Source organism: Emydura macquarii, unplaced genomic scaffold (genome assembly GCF_026122565.2).
Source record: "Emydura macquarii macquarii isolate MOO-44397 ecotype Brisbane River unplaced genomic scaffold, CSIRO-AGI_Emac_v2 contig_561, whole genome shotgun sequence".
NCBI lineage: Eukaryota > Metazoa > Chordata > Testudines > Chelidae > Emydura > Emydura macquarii.
In genome coordinates this window covers 13,098,555-13,122,907 of record NW_027130698.1, presented here as the reverse complement: position 1 = coordinate 13,122,907, position 24,353 = coordinate 13,098,555, and the positions used below count along the sequence as shown (strand labels likewise).

Sequence of the window (24,353 nt, the reverse complement as noted above, 5' to 3'; positions counted from 1 at the left end):
ATTTCTTTAATCTTTAACAAGATTGACTGTCTGCTGGAAAAAGAAAGAAGTCATTCTGTAATGATTGCAAAGAGAGGTCATTCTTTTCACTCTGCTCATAACGAAATAGATGAGGAATTTGTCTGGTGTATTTTTAGAATACTTCTTTCTAGAGTTCACAGAAGAATGCAATATGGCTTGTATTTCCCAGCTGTTTTGAAGCAAGCCTGAAAAAGGACATGGGAGAAGGTAAGTAAGTTGTTTATTACCCATCTTTTTCTTCAAATGTTTTTGCTGTATATTTTTGTATAGGAATTGTTTTTGCCACTTCATAATCAAGAGCAACAGTGGGTTATTTCATATTAATTTTCCAGCTTAGTTCTTCTACCCTTTATATCCCCTTTTGTTGTTGGAACATTATTTTCTGTAGAAAATTATGATTCTCGTGGTCTGAGACTAAAATGCTTTGATGTAAATTGAGTACAGAGTGGATTTTGCATTGGATATGGCAGTTACTGAAAATGTATAGCAATCAAAAGGAAAAGCTTTTATAACTCACTTGGATTCACTTCCCCGGCTCTCTGGAGAATATTTTTTGTATTAGGTTTTTAATTCCCTGTACTTTGTGATCATTGAGGCAACTGCTCTGCAAAACTCTCCGTGGATAAAAATTCTTTCCCATGTCAGATGATACTATGACATACTGAGGGGCAAGTCAGACCAGCGAAGAGCTGTGTCATCCCTGGCCTGCAACCTTGGGTGCCTTACAATGCCTTGCAGTAGTAGCTCCCATCCGGGCCACTGACGGCCTTCTGACAAGCAAGCCGCACCCTGAATGTCTCTGTGTAACTGCAATCTGCCAGCCACAATTGGGTTACACTCTGCTTTACCACAGGGTGACCCCAACACGCTCCTCATTCTGGATTTCCCCCCCCAAATTGTCTTGTACTGCCCAGCTCTCTCCAGAACAGTCAAAATATATTAAGTCCATTATTCCTTTAATGGAATAATATACACACAATTTGCCATCCTAAATGGAGTTATCCTGACACTTTAACTTAAAACACACTGGATTTGATAACACAATAAAACAAGTTTATAAACTGCAAAGAGATAGATTTTAAAGGAAGATAAGTGTAGACAATACAGTCAGAAATGGTTACAAGACAAAAAGATAAAACACTTTCTAATGCTAAACTTAAACAATATTAGATTCGAACAAAGTTCCTCAACACATACTTCCAACAGCATTACTGACCAAACTTTCAGGTCAGGACCCCTCTCCCAGAGTCCAACAGCTGCTTCCTTTGTCTACTCAGGTGCAAAGAGTAGATGGATAGGAAGAGAGAGGAAGGGTCTCTTGGGGTGTTTGCCCTTCCTTTTTATAATGTCAGTCCCTCTTTGAAAAGCATTTCCAGCTGAGAACCAAGAGACATGGGGTCTGATGGAGGAAGGAGACCTTATGCTGTTTCTTTGCTAAGATGCAGATCTCTTTGTCTCTGTGCCCCTTTCTTGCCAAAGAATGGTCACATGACAAGTGATGGACTGTCAGTTTTGTTGACATATGGCTGGGGCATCAGTTTGCCCTTTGTCTTTGAGAAACTGGTTTAGCCACTCCCCAGATTTATCTGGGAAACACACTTCAGCCATGATTTCATCTTATGTTCATAACTTTATATATAATAAAGTTGAATTTTACCAGAATATTACTGATCAGCAAGTTATGAGTTTTCACAAGGCATACTTTGTACAAATATTATTACAATAGCATGCAGGGTTTTAATAGAAGGGTGCTTTACATCACACATTTCAGATAAGGGATAAGTTATTTTCCCAATCAGAACTCTCAAAAGAAACTTAACAGCATCTAAATTCCAAATGTAATTCCTGAATCTTTGGAAGTCTACCAGCCTGGTGGAACTTAAAATGACTGTTTCACTCCAAGTTTATTATGCATTCTTTGACCTAAGAAAATTATGTTTTATTTTTTCTAGAAGCAACTGTCTAAGCTTCACTTGAAAAACCTTAGGGCTTAATAACCATTCTACATTACTCATCCAATTCTCTCACTTCATACATCAGAATGAGTTCATGGTTGGTATCTAAGGGCTTGTCTACACTTACCTCAGAGATTCGGCTGCAGTCGACCGGAGTTACCCGAACTATGCAAAAAACTTGTGTAACTCCCGTTGACTTCTGTGCTTCTGTTCTGCGCCCCATCTTCACTGCACTGCGCCGATGGGAACCATGTTCCCATCGATGCAGCGCTACACCACTTGAGAAGGTGGTCTTAATATGTCGATTTCAGGATCGACTGAGCAGGTCTTCACTGACCGCTCAGTCGATCCAGATAAGTCAATCTGATGCGCCGCCATCAGTGTAGACATAGCCCTAGTAGATTTAAGCCATCACCTTTTGTGGCTTCATCATTTTCTGATGATTTAATTGTTCAGACTTTTACAACTACTAATTTCTAAGCAGCCTTGAAGATAGGAACGAGCAGCTCATAGTGACTCTATTACAAAAAAGTCAGCTGACATTTTTGAATATATTATCCTGTTGCACCCAAATTATATTTATTAGTGTGTAAGAGAGAAAAGGTCAGAGAGCTTAACTTCAATATGGAAACATGAGGAGAAACATTTCTGAGCAGAAGGCCAATGAAGCTGCTGTAGTACAAAGACTATGACCCAAATCACAACATTTTAGAAGTTGGTATAAATGTTAAAGCTGAGGGGAAAAAAGCAGGGAAAAGTTCCCAACTATGTTCATTTAAAATTGATGCAAGTTATGATGATTGGACAGCATTTTTGTCCCTTATATGTTCAGTTTTCGTGAATATTTGAGCACTTGAGGTTTACTAGCACAAATTCTTGTGAAAAGTGAATTTCTAGCTCAAATTTTGGAATAGTCACATGAAGTGAATTTCACATTGCATATTCCACTATAAAGATAGCAGAACGTGCTGTGTTGATTAAACTCGGATGAACAATCACCCTTTTGGGCTCCTGCAATCTTTTACCATGCCTTTAACATACATCTTTCTGCCACAGTACTCAACTGAATTTGATTAGTCACATTCAACACAATAGCACCTAAGTAGTCCATTGATTTCAGTGGGAATACTTGCAGATTAAGGTTTAGTACTCACTCTGAGCAAGGATTGACCCTGTATGAGGAATACAGATTAAAACAAATCAGTTGTATAACAAACCTATTCAAATAATTCAATCTGGACCTGATCAAAAGCCCACTGAAGTCAATGAGTCTTTTAGTTAATGTTGCTGGACTTTGGTGGTTTAAAAGTTAATGGAAAGGAAGGATTCCATGCTTCTAGAATAGAAGTTCACTTATTTTTGGTTTTATTCTGAAAGTTTTGAACCAGGATGATTTTGTTTCATTCATTCATTACCTTCAAAGCTTGTATCTTTTACCAACAGAAGATAGTCCAAATTATTACCTCACCTATCTTGTCTCTTTAAATTGAATGACAGTCAAAGCTAAAACACTTTGAAAAAGTTCTCTTTATTAATGAAGGGGAATCAGTCAGCAGCTATTTTACCTTAGTGTGATCTCACTTCAGCTGATCACTGGGGAAAATATACATTTTTTGCCCACAGAGTTTGTCCTATAAGTCATAACATTGGAAAATACAATCTTTTGAAGCAGACAGATTCACTACTCACTTTATCATTCTGTTGTTTGCTTGTTTGTTTTTTGACATTTCCTCCTGTTCCTTTCCTATCTTTAGATTCTTTCTCCCTCTGAAAAATGCATATCAAACAATTGACAAAATTTAAAGAGCTGCAGAAGAAGAGCAAGTGTTCATTCACTTTCCATAAAAAGACATCAACTGCCTGCCTTTTTTAATCTTATCTGAATTTAACACAATGTTAGAAACCCAGATCAGAAGATATCTTAATGAGGTAGTGGGCTAATGCATTTTCACCTCCAGAATCCTGGGCCTCAATTCAAGAGATTCACATGAACCTATATTTATTAGTGCCACTTAGTTCCTAGCAAACATCAAACCACATAGGTTGGCACCACTACAACACAAATGGCAGGGCTGAGAAGTCTGGCAGAGTTGCATGTACAGGGGATAGAGGAAAACCCAGGGCATAATTTTACTTTGCTTGGCTCTCAACAAGTGCCTTTAATTTCCTATTTTCATATGCACTTAACCCACGTCAACCATACTAAATTAATATGTTAAGTTGGATTTATTTTGGCAAAACTGGCGATCCACATTTAAAGGTTTAATATGTGATACATCAAGATATGAGGTCATATCTTGATGTGAATAGACCAAGAGTGAGACATTTTGAAGAGACTTTACACCAAAAGTTATGGTTTAAAGTTAATCTTCATGTTTGGTGCTTGATGGCATTAACATTTTTAATTAATTCATAAAATTCTGATGTTGATGTGGGATCAGGGAAAGAAACCACCCCCAAACTCTGGAGTAGAGCCAGCCGGACACAAAAGCCAGAAGAATCAGGTTAAGCAGGGGCCTTTGAACGTTGATGTTGTCATCAGATATTCTTTATCCTGTATCAATTGACTACTTGTTCCAGCCACCCATTCCTTCCTCCTTTCTTCTCAGTCTCTTTGCTTCAGCCTTGTTCCAGTTGGCCTTGTTAACTCACAGACTGGGATCTGCTCTTGGTGTGCTCAGGAATTGACACGACTCTCGTTCGATAATGACAGAAAGGCTTTAATTACTATACTTATAAACATATAAAAAGAGACCCCAAACCAAAAGTCCAGTATATTTTAGCTGCAAAAGCAGGCAAGAGGTGGCGATGGTTTCTTAGCTGCTTCCCCTGAGAGCTTGGATCCGTGGTCTCAGAAGATAGCTGGGCAAAATGGCATGTCTTGTCAGTTTCTTGTCCAAAGTGATTCTTCACTCTTGAAGCTTGCTTGCCTTGCTTATTTCCATTGCTTCTCTTTTATATTCTTAAATTCAATGTTTTTCAAAGCATTTTGGTAATTTACATGAGTAAACACAGTAATTCCAGAAAACAATACAAGAGGGAGAGACCCATGTGTTGTACTTAGTTAAAAGGCGCTATCCGCCTAGATTTGATGTTTAGTTTCAGTGTTCCACCCTTCAAACAAAGAGGTATTGGGGTTGTTGAGCAACCTGGGCTGGCATCCAGCCATGGGCTTTGATCATAAGGTATTTTGAGAGATCTGGATCCATGGAGGTCTAGCACGCCCTGCATTTAACACATTTCTGTTTACTGCATAGATGAGTTACTCCCAGAGGATAAGTTCATTAGGAAAGATGGTCCAGACAAGAGAGGCAATTAATAAGCAGTTATCTTAATGAAATACCAGACATACTTTGAGAATGGAAAGACAGCGTGGGTGTGTTGCAATGAGAAATAACCACCCCTTTTCAAAAGGGACTCCAGCCACCATTTCACATACTCTGCAATATGCAACTTATTAATATTTGGTAGCTTAATTTTATAAGTAGGCCCAGCCTAGCTAAAAATTCATGGTCTACAGCCCTCAATGGCCTTCTTTATCCTCTCCTACCCTATCTACCTGTGGCCGCGTACCCTCCCGGCATGCCCCCTTTTGACATGGTTCTGTGTGGGCAGGAGCTCTGTCTGTTTCCTGCCATGCCTTCAGGAGATCCATCCATCCTCCAACACCTTCCACACTGAGGCAACTTAGCCCTATGGCTATGTCATGCAACAGTTCCACCCCTTCCAGGATACCCAAACTCCAAAATAAACACAAAGAAATGTAAAACTCATCGCTTCCCTTAGGGAGGCCTGGATAGGCAGCAATCTTTTCCTGTTCCTTAATCCAGCCAGACTTCTCTTCCACTTGAGAGATCAAGGACTTCTCTCCCACCCCGCCAGGCAGCAACTGAGCATGGCTTTCCCTTTTTAGCTCCTCCCTCTAGCCCCACACAGCCTTTGGATTTGGATTTGCCATTTGGATACTTCCATGTTGTGCACCAGTCCAAAACTTTGGGAAGACCGGTGTGGGTTTTATACCTGGCTTGAACCTTTTCCTGACTCATGGGGAGTTTGTACACCTCATTACACCCCTGCTTACCTCCCCCTTCCTTTGTTTTATCTTTTACCTAATCCTTTCTTATTTTCCTTTCTCTCCTATCTTTACCCTAGAATACATTTAATATACATAATACACTGTCAAGCAGAAGCCCACGCAAAAGTTATATATACACACATATATATGTAAAAAAAATTGTGGACCTAAAATTGTGGAACTGTGCACAGGCTATCATTCTGTGCATTTCTCTTGTATGTTGAATATACAGCTGGTAACTCAGAATTTCCATTCCATGGGGAATTACGATATTTCAAGATTTCCTTTCATCCCACACTGGAACAAAATGCTGAAATGCAAAATATTTCCCAGGATACGAAATTTTTGGAAAAAAAGTTGGTTTTAGGTCAATCAAAATATTTCATTTCAATTCTGACATTTTTATTTTATATTATGTTTTATAATGTATAATAAATTTCAAAATGAAAAATTAAAACATCTATTTTGACATTTAAGTATTTCACATGGGGTTGTTTTTCTAAATGAAATTTCATCAAAGTTGACACATTCCTACAGAATATTTCCATTTGGATGATAGGACAACAGAAAACGTTTTTCAAAATTTTTTTGACCACCCCTAATATTGTTGTCTCCAACCCTCTTTCTCTATCATCTACTTAGACTGTAAAACTCTACCAGGCAGGGACTGTCTATTACTATGTATCTGAATAGCCTCTAGCCCAATGGGGCCCTGATTTTGGTTGGGGCTGCTAGATGCTACCATAATCCAAATAGTAAATAATGCTAATTTTAAAACCTAAAATAAAAGTGGGATGAGTTTAAAATAGGATCAGTACAAGTTTGGAAGTGACACTTATACAGGGACTGGTGTGAAAACAGCCTATAGAAAATTAGATAATAGTGGTAGAATGGAGGTATTGTCCAAAGCTAGAACAACTAAGTAGTTCTTCCTCATACAAAACTGTGGAGGTTCGGATCAAATTGGACAAAGGTATAAGAACATCCAGGCTTTCAGAAAAACCAAAATCTCTCCCAGTTTGCTCATATAAGTCAAACAGAAAAAGGCTAAACCTGGAACCATTTATTTAAACCCAGAATTTTCAGGCCATTTAAATGAGTAGGACCTTGACTCAAACCACACTTGGTTCTGTAAACCCAAAATAATCTTTAGATTTGCTTACATGTAGAAGAATAATCAACAGATCTTGGACTGTATTCTGCTGTGTACTGATATGAATCTCACATTCAATTAGCAATAAATTAATCTTTCGCAATGGCAAAAAATATACTAAAATTATATTATCATCTAAACAAAGAGCTAGAGCTGGCCAGATTATTGTGAATCAACCACTGCAACAAACACCACATTTTGCTGTTTTTAGACCATCAGTATCTCAAAAGCCAATAGAAAAAAAGGCCTGTGGATAAGTGCCTTTATCACGCCACATAAATATTACATTGTCTGCAATGTATTACAGTTTTCTCTGTACTCCCAAATGCCAGCATGTAATGAATAGAAAACATTTTCACAGAACCTTATGCCTGTCACAGCAAGAAGGATTTTCCACTAAATTTATATTCTTCAAAAAGTTCCTCAGCTGCAACTTTGTAGAAAAGCCTCTTATTTTGTACTGATATTAAGATGCAATGTATTGAAAGATTCACATGGTTTTCCTTAACAGTGGTATTAGCAAACCTCTGTCAGTATGAATCGTCTCTTCCTAGAGATGGAGCCTGCTGTTATTTCAAAGATATTTTCTCTCTTCGGTCTTCATCGCAGGGGGGCAAAGTGCTTTTTCTTTTCATAAACAATCCTATCCACTCCAATATTGGACATTTTAACTACGGCTTCATCTCCATTATACCGTGAAAACTCCTTCTTCCCCCCCCCAACATATATTTTTTTTAACCTAAACCTTGGCTATGTTCTCAGCATGGATCACTTTCCCAGTAATTCAGCTGATTATCATACATAACACATGGTTTACTGGTTTGAGCAAAGAACTGAGAAGCAGGAATTATATAATCTGGGTCTCAACAGTGATTCCCTCTGTGGCCTTGGAAGAGTTATTCAATTTTTTCCTGCACAAAATGGGGATTATACTCACCTACCTACGTAGCAAGAAGCAATATTTGTAAAGTAGCTGAAAAAGAAGCTAACGCACTGGGAATGAATCTGAGCTCCCTGTAATGGTGTTCCTAGATGCACGGCAAGTTATAATTTGGGTATAGTTATTCCTGCTTTTTAATAAAATTAGTTCAAGAGTGTGTGTGTGTGTGTGTGTGTGTGTGTGTGTGTGTGTGTGTGTGTGAGAGAGAGAGAGAGAGAGAGAGAGAGAGAGAGACAGACAGACAGACAGACAGACAGACAGACATTCAGCAGCTTCCCCCCAAAAAAGCCTAAAGATTGCAAAAAAGCACCCAGGCCAAGATCCTCAAAGGTATTTAAGCATGTAACTCCCATTGATTTCCATGGAAGTTAGAAGCCTAAATACCTTTAAGGATTTGGGCCCAAATAAATAGCGTACTAAGAACTATAACCAAAATGAAAGTAACACCAACTCTCCCACGCACTCTATGTCTTCTCCAGGATGAGTTTCCTAGAACGAGGGAAGGGAGAACAGGTGAAGACTCCATGAAGACATTTGCATTAGCAGCCTTGCTATACCAATCTAATTAACATGGCTCACATTTGGATACTTCCATGTTGTGCACCAGTCCAAAACCTTTGGAAAGGCTGGTGCGGGTTTTATGCCTGGCTTGAACCAATCTCATGGAGGCCTTTGAATATCAGAGTCCTGATCAATCTAGAATTGGACCACACCCAGTGGGAATGTAGTGATGGGTGTAGGGCAACATGTGTTGCTAAAGCAGAAGGGCTGCCTCGTTTCGTACCAGCTTAAATATTTTCAGCATACACAGCTTCATTTGGTTGCATTGGGTCAGCACATTACTAGCATGGTAAGTCATTTACAAAGCGACAGAGAAGTGTGATAGGCATATGGGCCCGAATCAGTATGTTGGTTCTCATTCTTCTGTTTTTCGGCATTCCACTATTCCTTTACATCCTTTTTGCATTTCCAGCTGCCATTCATCTGCGCCTGTACATTAGGTGCCTTTTATACAGCTGCCTTATTACGTGCTATAGAGATTTTCTTTTGTCTGCCATATTGACTGAAATTCATTCTCCTGTCTTAGTCTCCAGTGCACATAGAGTTTAAAGAAAAGCTGATGGGAAATATCAGAGAAACTTTCACAAACACTTCAATCCTCTCAGATTCTTCTGTCCTTGGCCTTCCCCCTCCCCCTTCTTTTCCTTGGTTCTTGGTAGACAGGGATAAAATCGGAGTCTTCTGGTTCTTTGATTGGTTTTAAACTGAAATGGATTTTCAAGTTTTGACAGAGGAAAAAAAGATATCCTTTGACCCTTATAGAGTGGGGCAATACAGCAACATTAATACCCTAACCCTAAAACTCCTTCCCGAAAAGTGGAGGAACATCATAGGAATGATTTGAAGCAACAAACATTTCTGTCACTCACTTTATAGACTCACTTTTTTTCTTTAATTTATTAGGTCCTATCTTGTTCTCTTCCTTAAGTACAAATGACAGATTATAGTAGATACATAAATAATACAGATTTTCTTTTCTACCACTACTAAATTATCATGCAAACTATATTTTACAGCTGTTATTGATGGTTTCCTGATTTAAGTATCTTTTCTCATTTAGCCTCTTTTTTCCATACCTTTTCTTTCTTCTCCTCCTTGGACATATGGAAGGGCTTTCCGACAGCCTTTGGGAAGGTCTCCATCATATTGCTGGAAAAGGAACACAATGAAAGGAGTTGCAAACAAGCACACACCAAAGACACATGACCTGATTTATAAATTCAAAAAAAGGATATGTCCCATTTTACCAAAAAAAAAGTTGATGTACTTCAGTAACATAGGCTATGTTTAAAAAAATGTTTAAATTTGCCAGGTATTACACAGTAGCTCTCAATGTAGATAACTGTTTCAGTGCTAGTTCTCTCATCCTGGTTTAGAAAACCTTCTTTCCCCATCAAGTATTTATAATCCAAGAAGAGCTATGAGGCATAGGTGACCGTACGTCCTGTTTTGGCTGGGACAGTCCCCTTTTTAAACCCTGTCCTGGATGTCCCCACTTTTTTGCAAAACCAGGTGTTTGTCCCATTTGTGCTTGTCAACTGATCAGTTGGCAAGAGCAAACAGGATAAATGCCCAGTTTTGCCAAAAAAGTGGGGCATGCACCCCTAGTGGGGCTTGGAGGGGGCGGGAATGCCAACGCCCACCCCACATGGTGGGACTTGATGATCAATGATGGCCAACTGGCTCAAGCCAACCCCATGTGGGCAGGGACAAGGAGAGCAAGCAACTTGGGCCAGTTCCGTGCAGGGGAGGAGGGGATTTGGGTGAACAGTTTGGGCCAGCTCCACACGAGGAGTGGGAAGTCTCAAGTCAACTCTGCCCAGATGAGGGTGGGGGCTCAGGCAAGCCCTGTGCAGGAGGCAGGTGGGAGACTCAGGTGAGCCCCACGCAATGTTCCGTTTTCCCTTTGAGAAAGAGAGTCATCCTAATGAGGCAGCTTTTCAAAATGCTGGTTAAATTTAAACAATCTTTTAATTTATTTGGGTGTCCTTTGCCCTCAAAATTTTGTTTCTTTTTCAACCTCCATCTAAAGTGAGTGGTTCAACCAAAACTGCAACTGTCAAATTGTACGTACAGATGTAACACAAAGTATGTATGTATTACATTACATTACAAAGTATTACATTGTATGTAACGCAAATTGTAAGTACAGATGTAACGCAAAGCCATGTTAGCCTCAGCACCGTCAGGCTCAATCCAAATTGCTCCTTGCTGAGATGTGAACTCTCAAGACAAGGTCACTGATCAGATGCCTATTGCTGCCTACACTTAGACCACACAGTTATCAGTTTCCAGCCTTTCCAGCAATGTTTTTCCCCCCTCAAGTGCAACATGCTAATTTAAACAGAAATTCCCATCAGCGTCTTTAAAAAAAACAACAAAAAAGGCACATACTTTGGGAAAGTCTATTCTGTCACCATTCTGTCACTGCCCAATTAACCAATATGTAGCTACGCCCCAAGTCTTCTTTTTAATTATGCTTAACTGGAATGACACAGAGTCCCATATGAATGGGTATGCAATAGCAGATGTGCTGTAATAAGCAACACACCAAAGTCCAGCTATTTGCAATAACATGTTCAATAACTTGTCATTCCTCTGCACTGTACATTCCAATGTTTTCTTTCCAAATCCTCAAAATCTCCACCCCTTTAATTAGATTGTTGTAGTGGAATCCCCAGGAAATTGTTGGCATCATCAAGCTTTGCTGATCCAATTACACTTGCAAACTAATAGGGTTTCTATATACACATGCACACGCACAATTATAATCAAATACCAGTCTGAGGAAGATGAATAGTTTCTCCTGGGGTTCACACTACAAATAGTCTGACATATCCTAGCGACAGTAATTCAAGTAATTGGCAAACAGCACTATGGACACTTGCGTTTTTCCCATCACTTTGAAACAGTAATAAATTTATTTTTTCAGCGGTGGATTGTGCAATATTGCATAATGTTATGGACCAGTGTGATGTGCAAGATATTTATAATAATGCACTGTGATATCTAGATTGGACTCTAGATGAGACTGCTCCTTAAAATCATTCAGAAGCTCAAACTGGTTCAGATGCACATCCCCAAAGTGGCATCTCATCAGGAGTACACGACTCTGATGCTTCACAGATTTTGTTGGCTGCTGATTGGCCAATAGATTTCTAGGTGATGTTTAAAAAATGTTTATGTAGAGAGTTCAAAATGGTTTCAGTCCTGTGTACCCAAGAAACCCCTTCTCCTCATATGATAGAACAGTAGCTGCAGAAGGGCTCCAGAACTCTGGACTTCACTTCCTACCTTGAATGATCAAAACTCAAGTTTGATTACTTTTAGGACCAGAGAGATGAACCTGTTCTCTAGACTTTTCCTTGGGTGGGTGGCAAAGAGGAATTGGTATATGGGCTGAGGTTGGGAAGTTGTCATGAAGTATCCTAAGAAACGTTCAAATGAACATGGTAAAAAAAATATTCTATACCTCAAGAATTTCTCTGGGAACTTTGTTTTTTAAGATTTGCTTGAAATGTATTTATTGCATAGTGTTAACGTTTAATAATTGGTCTTAGAGAGTGAGACAGATGCAATAAAAGCTTAAATAAATAAAATAGCTTGAAAGTTTCTCATTATGGCAGTGCTACAGGTAGATCTAAGAATTCTGAAGCAACGTGCTGTTTGGTGTGTTCACTTGCATATTAATAACCCACATGGTCTTTTAGCTTTCCATCTTTTTCAGACCAGCACCAGTGTTTGAACTTTGAACTGCCAATAAGCTGGGCATGTTTATGGCAACACTGAAAATTACAGGCAAAACAGTGGTAATGCAACTGGTAATGTGGAAGTTTCTCCCTCTGTAAACCCCATACTTTTGAGTGTATTTTACAGTATAAATCAAAAAAGGAACAGACCACAGTAACATCCGAAGGAAATAATCATAAGCATTTAACACTCAAGGGGGAAAGAATATCTCATTCTCATAAAAATGTATTCCCCCAGAGGTTTCTTGTAGAGTTAGTCAAATTTTATTTAAAACATTTACTAGCAGAAGCAGAAATTAAATTGGGCACAAAGACCCAACTTAACTTGTAAGAAACCGGGATTGCTAAAGGGCTAAAATGGAAGGAGGTGGAGGTATGGAAAAAAAATGCTGTTTAAATAAAAAAATCCTAAGAAATTTACAGTGACAGACCACACAAATTATCAGTAGTAGAAGACTGCAAAGTTATCAAATGTAAAGTATATATATGAAGGGTATGAAAATCTCTCTTACAGTCCCATTTTTCTGCACACTCTACTTAAACCTGTACAATTCAATTTATAAGTATACGAGTGAGCTTTGAAAATCTGGTCCTAGACAGTTTGTTTTAAGCGCTGAAATGATGAAAAGAGCTAAAATAGAAGCTAAGAAAATGCAGGAAACATGGATGAAAAATCATAGGAAGACAGAGACACAATGACAGAACTATGCAAAATTCAGTTAGTCTCATTCGTACGCATTTGGGCCAGGAAAAGAGCTATGTTTGAAATGCCAAATTCTGGATGACAGACATAATCATGTGCATTTTCTTTCCATTCATATGTAGATTTTTCATTTCCAGCAACAAAAAGATTTTCCCATTTGTTCCAACTGGGTTGAAAGAAGGTCAAGTAGGTCAAGAAATGCACTTGATATTCCAGAAGAAGTAAGTAGCTCAGAAAATGTTAGAACTAAACACTCCTCTAGACTAAAGTGATACAAAAAACCCTCTCCCTGGTTTTAATTTACTGAGATTCACATGAAAGTTTTTTTTTCCACTTTTAACCGTATGAGGAAGCATGACCTGAGCTCGGAGAAGAGAGATAGCTACTTGCCTGGTTTTGCCACAGGCTTGCTATATGACCTTTGGCAAATGACAATCTCTCTGCCTTCAGCTTGGCTGTTTGTAAAACGGGGATGATTCATGCCCACCTTACAGTGGTGGAGAGTGTATTAATGTTCATACAGAGCTGTGAGGCACTGCATAATACAAAATTAAAAGGAATTATCTTGGGGAAGTTCATTTTTATGAGGCCATAGTTATATAAAGACACTCCTCTGCTGGCTCCTCATTAGATCTGGATTTAATTTTCATTAGTGTCTTGCTAGTGCTAGTTTTATTCTCGGCTCCCAGCACAGTGAAGATGCAGAGATGAAAATGACGCTTCTCCATGACATTCCTGACACACTGTTTACTCATAAAAGACAATAACCAGCTTTTCAAAAAACTTATTTCCTCTGCAGAAATTAAGATACTGTATTAGCTTGACCAATAGCAGTCTAATTAATAAGTGTCAATAGCATGGTCAGTCCTGCACAACGCAATCCCAGCCCCAAGGAACTTTAAATCCAAGGGCTTTATCCAGCAAATCCTCACTAATGGGCATAGTGTTGCAGGATCAGACATTTTCCCAACTCTAATCATCATATTAAATTTCTGGTTTGCTTGCTTTTATTTGTTTTAATTAACCTGCTGGCTCTGGTCTATCATTTTGGATCAAAATGCTTTTTCTGTCAATGAAACATGCTTAAGACCTGTATATGGCTTTGATCAAGTTTTAAATGCAACTGCAGAGAACTGCTGATCAGAGACAGTTCAGTGTCCCCCCCCCCCCCCCCCCCGTGCAAAAAAGCCACCCTCCCTCTGCTTCTCACAGGCACACATGGGGCTCATTTTATTTTGCTACTTTTTAATATATGCCACACACCACACACACTACAGCAATGGTGCAATTGTCACAGGATCCTTCTAGAGAGACAGCCTGGGGATATAGGAGAATTTGCTGAAAGAGATTTATTAGAAACAATCAGATTACCAAGAAGCTCAGTCTATGTGTTCAGTCTTCTGAAATAATAATGATTGAACTTTGACTGCACCAAGGATCTTAAGATTTGCTATAGCAATGATGCTTCTGGGCACGAGAACAAAAGCCTCCAGAGACAACCTGGAGGCAGAAGCTGCATATTTTAAAGTGAGAAGCATCATTTCTAAACAGGTCCTTGGTGAACTTAATGAAATCCTTATTTTTTGATAAATGAATTCAATACCGAGATCCATATAGTCTCCCATTCCTGTTAAAATTCTCCCACATCCCAAAATCTTAACAAAGAACAAGGCACAACCTCTCAAGGGAGTATCTGAGTGAACTACTCAGCTGAACACAGAATCAGAGAGGGCAATGGGATATTTCAAAGTAGCAATAAGGAACTTTAAGAAAACCTCTTGAGGCTAGAGAGCTTGTTAAAAATAAACAGTTAATTTGTCAGGTTTTTTTTTAAAAACCTCACAGTCCTTCTTAAGTTTTGCTGTTTCCTATACAAATCTACCATTCACTATACATATCCAAGGAAAGCTAGAGAAAAAGAAGACCTGTGAGATTGAATGGCAAAGCTCAAGAGGTCATTCATTCCAAAGAGATTACTTCAGAAGATGGAAATCCAATACCAGTGAAACCAACAGTTAAAATATAAGAAGAAAATTAGGAGTGCTAAAATGGATGTTCAAGAGTAGATAGTCAAAGACTTAAAATGAATTCTCTAAGCATAACATAAGCAGGAAGCCCCATAGAAACCTGGGTATGCTAAACTATTAGAGAGTAAAAGGAACCATCAAAGACAAGGACATTGCTGAGAAGCTAAGTTATTGGGGAGACATCTACCCTGGACCTGTTGTCTGCAAATAATAAAGATGAAGCACTTTCAGATACGGAGGTATCAGAATAGATAGTACTAGAAGAAACTGACAGATTAAAGGGCAGATGTATATTCAAGAGTTCTGAAAAGCTTAAAACAATGCTGGTTAAAATGCTAACAAAAATACATACATATTAACACTAATTACTATATCGGAAGGCTAGAGGAGAGCAAATACACACAGATCTCTACAAAAAGGTGCTGCTGGGATTGATCTTGAGAATTCAAACCTATACGTTTTATTTAGTTACCAGGTAAATTGAACGAAAAGATAGTACAAAACAGAATTATAAAACATGCTGATAAACGTGATATGAACCTAGTATAGTTTCTGTAGAATTCTTTGAGTATGGCCATCATGGGCAGCTGGTGAAGCTACCCCTAGGGAAGGTTAGCTCCTCTTCCTGCCTCTTCCGCCCCCCAAGCCCCACCCACACTCCATCCCTGCTCCATCCCAGGCCCCCACACTCGCTGCCGTGCGCCATGAATCCCTGGCTGACTGACAGTCCCTCATCTCGCTCCCTCCCAGGCCAGCGTGAGCTCCTGTGCACCAGTCTGTAGGTGACTGGGTGCGTGTGGGACAGGAGCTGGCTGCCCTTAGATGCCTCAGCCTGTTCCTCCTTCCCTGGCTGAGAAGGGGACAGTGGGAAGTTACCAAACAGACCTAAACATTGGTAGGAGACAAAGGTGCATTAAACAGACCCCCAGTGAGCTTGGGAGAGACGCAAGAAGGTCAGACAGGAGGAAGGAGGGGTGCAGATAGCCACCCAAGAGGAGGTGAGCTGGGGGAGAGAGAGAAGGCTCCATATCACAGCAGAAGGACCTGGCTGGCTCCCACTGTCCTGAGCTGCTGCCAAATGCTCACACACCTTCCTGCGGTGGTGCTGCTCTGGCTTGTGTGCTGCTGCAGCAGCCCCTCCAGCACAGCAGGGCAGGGGTCTGTGCGAGGGCAGGAATCTGTGCAAGACCCCTCCCCCATCTCACATGCTTGTCCTGCCCCCAGTACTGGCAAACGCCAGGCACCCTCCCAGCAGAGTGCTCCCCAAAACACACTGCTCCTCCCACCAAGCCCAGCCAACCTCCGCAGTACTGCTACCATACCCCTAAAACCCTCGCCCCTTTCCAGCATGCCCCCAAACTGCTGCCCTCGCCCGCACTCTGGCCACTGTACAGTTCCAAAAGACCTGTCACCCAGTGCTACCCCTGCTGTGCTGTGTCCCCAAATGCTGCTCCACCCAAGGAACCACCCCCCACCAGTCTGAAAAACTGCCAGGCTCAAAAAACACCTCCCCTTTCTTTCACACCCCCTCCAGCCTCCTTGCCACATGTGCAGCCCCTCCTCTCTGCTTGCCCCCCTCCACACACACACATCCCCGCCACTCTCTCCCCCAGAGCTAAGAGCTCCCCCCACTACTGGAACAAGTAAAAAAACTAGGGGGGAGCATTCGCTCTGGGCCATGTGAAGAGGGATTCATTCCTCCTGGCCATTTATTGCTCAGCTACCTGGCCCTGCATACCCAGCATTGGCCCTGTGGACTGGATAGCACAGTGGTGCCTGCCCCGGCCACACACCGAGTGATCCAATTCCAGGCCAGCCATGCGATGACTTGGAAGGGAGGGAAGGGAATGGCCCACCTTCTGCAGAGAGCATAAGGCTAGTCTGGTGGCATCTTGTCTTGTCTAGCTCTAGTCTCTTGCCTCCCACTTTGAAAAGTGATGAGGGTAGCGGGCCCTGCTGGATATTATACTCACTATTTATCCCCACATTCCTACAAGCTCTTGATACTTCAAATTTTGGCGAATAAGCCATAAAAAGAAAACAATATTTTTTCCTTACCTTCCACACCCAGCCTCAGTGGCCTTAACGTCAGCTACATGACCCACATACATTCGAATTTTAGAGCATTCAGAGCACGACTATCCCTCAGTACAGAGACCAGTCTGCCTGCAGCCCAATGCTGGCCACCCCTGGGGAGCAGGAAAAGCTCATTGTTTCAACAGTAAATTTCTATTTCTTCCTTACTAAAACAAAATGGCCCTGGACTGTGGTCACTGGCTGAGAGGCATTGCAGTGACACATGTCAAAACACATTACATCAGCTTGATGAGTTATTGGACACACACTGACACAAAAAAGAAATTCATATTCAAGCACAAACTGAAGAGTCAAAGTAAACCATCTAGATTAAGGACATCAGATCACAGGCCCACTGATACCTGCAGTTAGTGACATGCAGACTTGTTCACAGAAATACCCAGTCCAATGCATAACTAATAAATATATCGTTATGTTCTTCTGGTGACATATTATCATTAGAAACAACCTTAAGTACAGTCCCATCATCACCAACTCCACCATACTGTCCCGCTCCTCAGTAATGACTGATTTTCAAAACCTCTGCCCTTTGTACTCTTTTCAGATGGTAGGCTCCTTTGGGGATGAACAAGGTCTCCACACTGTGTACCGCTCTGTGCACACTGCTAACATTCAGCAAATAAGACAATGGCTAGTCATTGCTGAAAGCCTCCACAAACTGTATTAGACTGGGGCCACAAGCAAGTTTACTTTTGTTTATTGTTTGCTGCCCATGTGTGCTCAGTGCTCTACAAATCAGAGGCTTGCAGGCCATTAGCACAGGATGACCCAGATTCCGCAAACACTTGAAGTCAACAGGAAAACTCATAATGCCTGAAGTTAAGCAAGTATGTAAGTGCTTGCATGATCGAAACTTAAGTTAGGTAATACAGTGCTAGGACAATGCACCAAGTACAATAGTCAAAAAATTATACAGATTTCTCTCTCTCTCTTTTTAAAGTTTAAATACATTCCATTGTGGGGGGAGGGGAATAGATGATCAGATTAATATGTGTTTAAGGAAAGATTTGATGAAAAGGAAGCAATTAACTGGTTCCCAAGGGACATAGAACAAGAGTCAGGGGACAATATGAAAAAGATGCTAGAGAAAAGTGACCACAAGGGTTTCCTTAGTTTCTACTTAAAATCACAAGTGTGCCCAGATTTGCTCAAAACTCTGCCCATGTTCACCAATAGGTTTGCAAACATCTGAAAATCTGACCTGAGTTTTGGATCAGTAATTAAATCCCACAACCTGCTTTCAGGTTTTTTCCCAAAAATGTCATACTGCTCCAATTACAAATAATGAACTGTGAAAGCAACTGAAAAATGCAATCTTTAGAATACAGAAAATAAAGGCTTCAAATTAAATTGAAGTGACACTGCTCCCCCAAACATGAAGAATATTTAAATAGAAAATAACTAGGTTAGACGGCTTAAATGAAAGTTATTTAGCCACACAAGCACCACCAGTAGAAAGGAGATGAGTTTATCCATAAGGAAGGGAAAATTCCTCAGGAAATGGAAGTGAAAAGAAGTGGCTACACCTCCGAAAAAATATTCAGAGGAGTCAAAGCGATGAAGTTGGGAAACATTATGGAAAGGCAGCATGGTCTAATGGATAGGGTACTAGACTGAGAGGAAGCAGATCTGGGTTCTGTTACTGCATAACCTTGGACAAGTTACTTCTCCTACCCGCCCTTTATCTACTTACACTAAGCTCTGCAGGACAAGGACTGTCTCTTGCTATATTTTTGTGCAGTGCCTCACTTTAATGGGACACTAATTTTGGTTGGGGCCTCCAGGGGCTATCAAAATACAAATAAAGTCATTGATGCCCAACAACTGTCCCCAATTATTAGATACTAGTCATTAGTGTGGTCTTTCTGATAAGAGATCTTCATACAATCCGAATTTCTGCTTAGTAAGTTACCTATGGACTTCTGATACATATTTGAAGCACTTAATATTAGACTTTTTGAGTTTGATGATGGTTCTCAATACTTAATGCCCTCTTATCCTACATTAGGGCACCAACTGTAGCCATGTCATCAAGCAAGGGGATGGGGACCGTGTGCTCTTGTGAGACCTGGATACTAGATAATCCACCAAAACTCTCTGGCGTTTTTCACAAGAAACAGATAAAGATTTTACTTTGAGTCCTGCTATTTTGCCAGCACCAAGCACAACAGACAGTTTTCATATCTTAGTGCTGCTCAGGTGATAGACTGGGAAGGATAATACTGTGGAAATGTGTCAGATCTCAAGACAGAAGATATGAAAATCAATTACAAGTTGAGAGACATAAAGCATGCCTAGGTAAACACTGATAATAGCCAATTCCACCCTCTCAAATTATAATTGGGAATCTTCTCTATGAGACACCGTAGAGTGGATAAAGAAATGACACTTCTGGCAACTGATTACTCTACAAACACGGAGTTAGAAACGCTAATTGGAAAAGCACATTTCTCAATGCTTATTTACCTATATTAAGACAGAGAAGAGTCGACGAGGAGTGGGCACGGTTTAATCAAAAAGGCACAAATGTGCTCGGAGACTGTTTAAATGTAAAAATGGAGCCCTCCTTTAACATTATATGCAACAGATGACCAGATATTTCTTTTTATTATATCTCATTAAGAAGATCTAAGAACAAGGGATCAAGTGAATGGCAGGTACATTCAAAACAAATAGCATGAAAGTTCTTCACATGCACCAAGTAGCCATCTCATAGAATTCACTATTGCAGAATGTCATAGAGCAATGCACTATACTGTACAGGATTTTAAAAGCGGGGTGATGATATTATGATCCATAACAATATTGCTCTGGATTAATAGAGAATGTCCCTGGAGCCCAAAACTAGGCTGGTGGCAATCTCAGGTCCTGATCCTACATTTGACTCATGCAAGCAGAGGTTTCAACCAATATGCAATTACAGAATCGAGACCTTGGTTAACACTAGATTCATCTGCTTACACCTTTACTGTACATTAAATGAATTAGCTAATGTTTACCAAACACTTTGAATATTTTGGTACAAATTAACTGCTGGTGTAAATGGGCTGAATTCTGCTAAAAGTTATTGGAAGAATCTGCTTATACCAGAGTGGTGAATTTGGCTCCTAAAATGCTGCATAAATTAGGTATTCATTTTATTGAAATCTATTCATTTTCCACTAAATAAAGTATAAAATATTTGTATTAAAAATGCTGAAAGTTGGTTTTCATTCGTTTCTGGAAATATTTAACACACACTGAATTCAGAAGTGAACATTTTAGAGAGCAGAGAGCTATCCTTTAACTTCACAGTCCACGGTCATGAAATAACCCCTAAACAACATCCCAGAAGATTTCAAAAGACCATGTATTTCTGACATAATATGTATATAACGGCTGTTATAGTGGCCCTTCATTGCATGCATCAAAAATACTGAGTACATAAATAATTTATAGCTAACAGATGCATGCACTGACCCAGATTGCAACACACAAATTTGTTAGTCAAAATTAGCTGCTAAAAACTCAGTAAATGCTCAGTAAATAAGGTTAAAAAAATAACCCCAAACATGAATCCTTTTAAAATAACTGATTTGGTAAGAATTATACAAGCAACTCCTATAAAGCAAGCTCAAATAACTAAAAAATAAATGAGAGTAAGATTTTGTCCCTCAATTGTTCTTCCAAGGTGTCCTGGAACTCTGAAAAAAATGCAGTATGTATCAGTTAGTTACAATGACACTCCCATTTTTATATTAATGTATTTAAAGATACCAAATAGTAGAGAGAGAATAAAACATGCAGTGTTTATGAACCATACTGGGTCTGAACAACGGTCCTTCTAGCCCCATATCCTGTCTTCTGACAGCGGCCAATGCCAGGTGCTTCAGAGGGAATGAACAAACAGGTAAACATCCCGTCGCCCACTCCCTGCCTCTGGCAAACAGCAATCCCTGCTTCTCCTGACGAGTAGCAATTGATGGACCTATCTTCCATGAACTTCTTTAGTTTTGGGGGGTTTTTTAATCTCATTATAGTCTTGGCCTTTACAACATCCACTGGCAAGGAGTTCCATAGGTTAACTGTGCGTTGTGTGAAGAAGTACTTCCTTATGTTTGTTTTAAACCTGCTGCCTATTAATTTCATTTGATGACCCCCAATTCCTGTGTTATAAGGAGGCATAAATAACACTTCCTTATTTACTTCCTCCACATCAGTGATGATTTTATAGACCTCTATCATATCCCCCCTTAGATGTCTCTTTTCCAAGCTGGAAAATTCCAGTCTTATTAACCTTCCCTCATATGGAAGCTTTTCAATACCCATTATCATTTTAGTTGTCCTTCTCGGTACCTTTTCCAATTCCAATATATCTTTTTTTGAGATGGGGAGACCATATCTGCACGCAGTATTCAAGATGTGGGCGTACCATGGATTTAGAAAGAGGCAATACAATATTTTCTGTCTTATTATCTATCCCTTTCCTAATGAATCCCAACATTCTGTTAGCTTTTTTGGCTGCCACTGCACACTGAATGGATGCTTTCAGAAAAGTATCCATGGTGACTCCAAGATCTCTTTCTTGAATGGTAACAACTAGTTTAGACCCCATCATTTTACATGAAAGTTGGGATTATGTTTTCCAATGTGCATTACTTTGCATTTATCAACATTGAATTTCATCTGCCATTTTGTTGCCCAGTCACCCGGTTTTATAAGATCCCTTTTTAACTCTTTGCAGTCTGCTTTGGACTTAACTATCTTGAGTAGTTTTGTATCATCTGCAAATTTTGCCATCTCACTGTTTACCCCTTTTTCCAGATCATTTATGAATATGTTGAACAGTGCTGGTCCCAACGCAGATCCCTAGGGGAAACCACTATTTACTTCTCTCCATTCTGAAAACTGACCATTTATTCCTACCCTTTGTTTCCAATACTATGGTTTGTTCTTTTTTTTTTTTTTTTTTTTTTTTTTTAAGTAGAGCATCCAGACCATTTTAGCACATTTCATCTTAGACCATTTCATATCTCAAGCACAGCTTTACTTGAGGGCACTGTTTATAGTAACTATAATAAGTGTCAGAGAAAATTACATATCGTAGTCCTACATTCTTCAAGTGAAACAAATATTTCAGTTGTTGCTCCTATGATCTGATATATAGCTAGAGTGAACATCAACACTAATAAAATATTTAAAAGCCTAAATTTATGTTGGCTTGCTATAGGGTACAATGAAGCATTTGACTTGATTGATCATTCCACTTAGATGTGTTATACAGGTTTAGCATTTTTTAGGTTCTTTCCATGAGTGCTATGCCAGATTTTCATAATTAAATGGCTACATTGCTGACTGATTACAATTGTGATCCCAGATGACAGTATTGTATTAAAAACTTTGTATTCTCTTCAAAACTACACACTGGATGTCAAATACCTTAATCATTTCCTTTGTAGTGGCTGTTTCAGAAAGTGTTGTAGCAATTCATTATTAAGGCACCCAAATACTTGGGTGCCACTTTTATTTACTTTCTTCACTCTCTGTGATAGGTTTAGGGATCTTAATTACAAGAATAATTGAAAGAAAGCAGAAACAAAACTAGCAAAACTATTTGAGGCATAGAGGCAAGCCCATTTTACACATCTTAATTGGTTGAATAATTAAAAGCAAACAAAAAAGCTTACGTGTTCTTTTAAGGTGTGAGTGACAAACCCACAGGAATGAAAATACAATGGGACTATGGTTGCCACAGCAAAACACAAACTGAATTCTAAATGTTGTCATCAAAACATTCACTGCTTGCTGTAAAAAAATCACTACACCGTAGCACGTGAAACTATTCTCCCTCAATATTTTATAGACGTTTAATACAATGGAACAGTTCTTTTACACAAAGGACTTGCTTCTTCATCTTGTCACCTCATATCATGTCTTGATGAGATGCCAAAAACAAAAAAAGCAAAGGAGGAAGTGTCTTCAAATTAGAGATGCTTGAGCAAATTGCCTAAGTTCAGCACTGGATGCAATAAAACGTTTCTGCTGAAAACCTGACTAATTTTCCTAAGTTTAGAAAGTGACATTGTACAATCACCCACATCCAACAGGAAAGTGTCCAAACTAAGAACTGAATGATGGCAGGTTTGTGTCTCCCCATTTTCACATCTCCACCCCTTTTCAGTTTCCACAGTGAAACATGTGGACCACTTGGAACAAACTGCACATCTAATTATATGTCTTAAAATCACAGCCAGGGGAAGGAAAACAGAAGGACTTATTTTTCAAAGGAATTTTCAGTTAAAGGAGTAGAGGGGTTAACAAACATCCTTTAAAAAGTCACAACATGAAAAACTTCTTGCTTTTGTTTATTTCACCTGAAATTAGTGAGGACCACCAAAGTCTGACCTAAATTCAGCTATTTCCAAAGATAACAGGTTACTTACTATATTCTTTGGGACTCTCAAGTAATGTGTTGTGCAGTGCTTGGAGAACAGGACCTGGAAGCCAAAGGCCTTGCTAATGAGTAGCCGTGCAGTCCTGAACAACAAATTTAATTTGTCTCTCTCTTGCTACCCCTCTGTAAAATAGAAAATTGCATGTAAAACATTTCAAAGATGTTAAAGGGCACATTATATAATTAATTATAAAATACTTATCTAATAGTATTTTGCAACAGAATTATCTATTAAGTGCTTTGAGATCCTGGATGAAAGGTATAATACAAAGCACTATATCTCATCAAATTACTCAGTTTTTAAACTCCTAGGCTAGTCCTTGTTAATCCACCAAATGCAATTGAAAGAACATTTGAAAATAAGAGTCTTTGATTTTAAAATCAAGTAGTACTGCAATTAAAAGAAGATTATTTAATTGATTCAGCCCCTCATGCCAATATCATTAGTCTGTGTTCGTAATAATAATGTATTATTGCATTAAAATATGCACAAACAAAACTACATTTTCAAATTTAGGTGTATGTGATTGCACACACAAGACTGTAGATATCTAAATTACATCCACAAATACCAGATATGTTCACATGACTACTGGGCACTGAACTACCATATGCACACAATGTAGATGTCTGCAGTTA

At 39.4% G+C, this 24,353-nt stretch overlaps 1 long non-coding RNA gene across 1 annotated transcript; it reads right to left on the bottom strand.

The window, feature by feature from the left end:
• Positions 1 to 23,828, bottom strand: LOC137147796 (uncharacterized). The gene is made up of 4 exons (XR_010918353.1): positions 23,704 to 23,828; positions 9,782 to 9,854; positions 3,666 to 3,743; positions 1 to 206 (listed from the first exon to the last, which is right to left on the bottom strand). It is a non-coding gene; the product is annotated as an uncharacterized lncRNA (long non-coding RNA).
• Between the last annotated feature and the right edge of the window lie 525 nt (positions 23,829 to 24,353).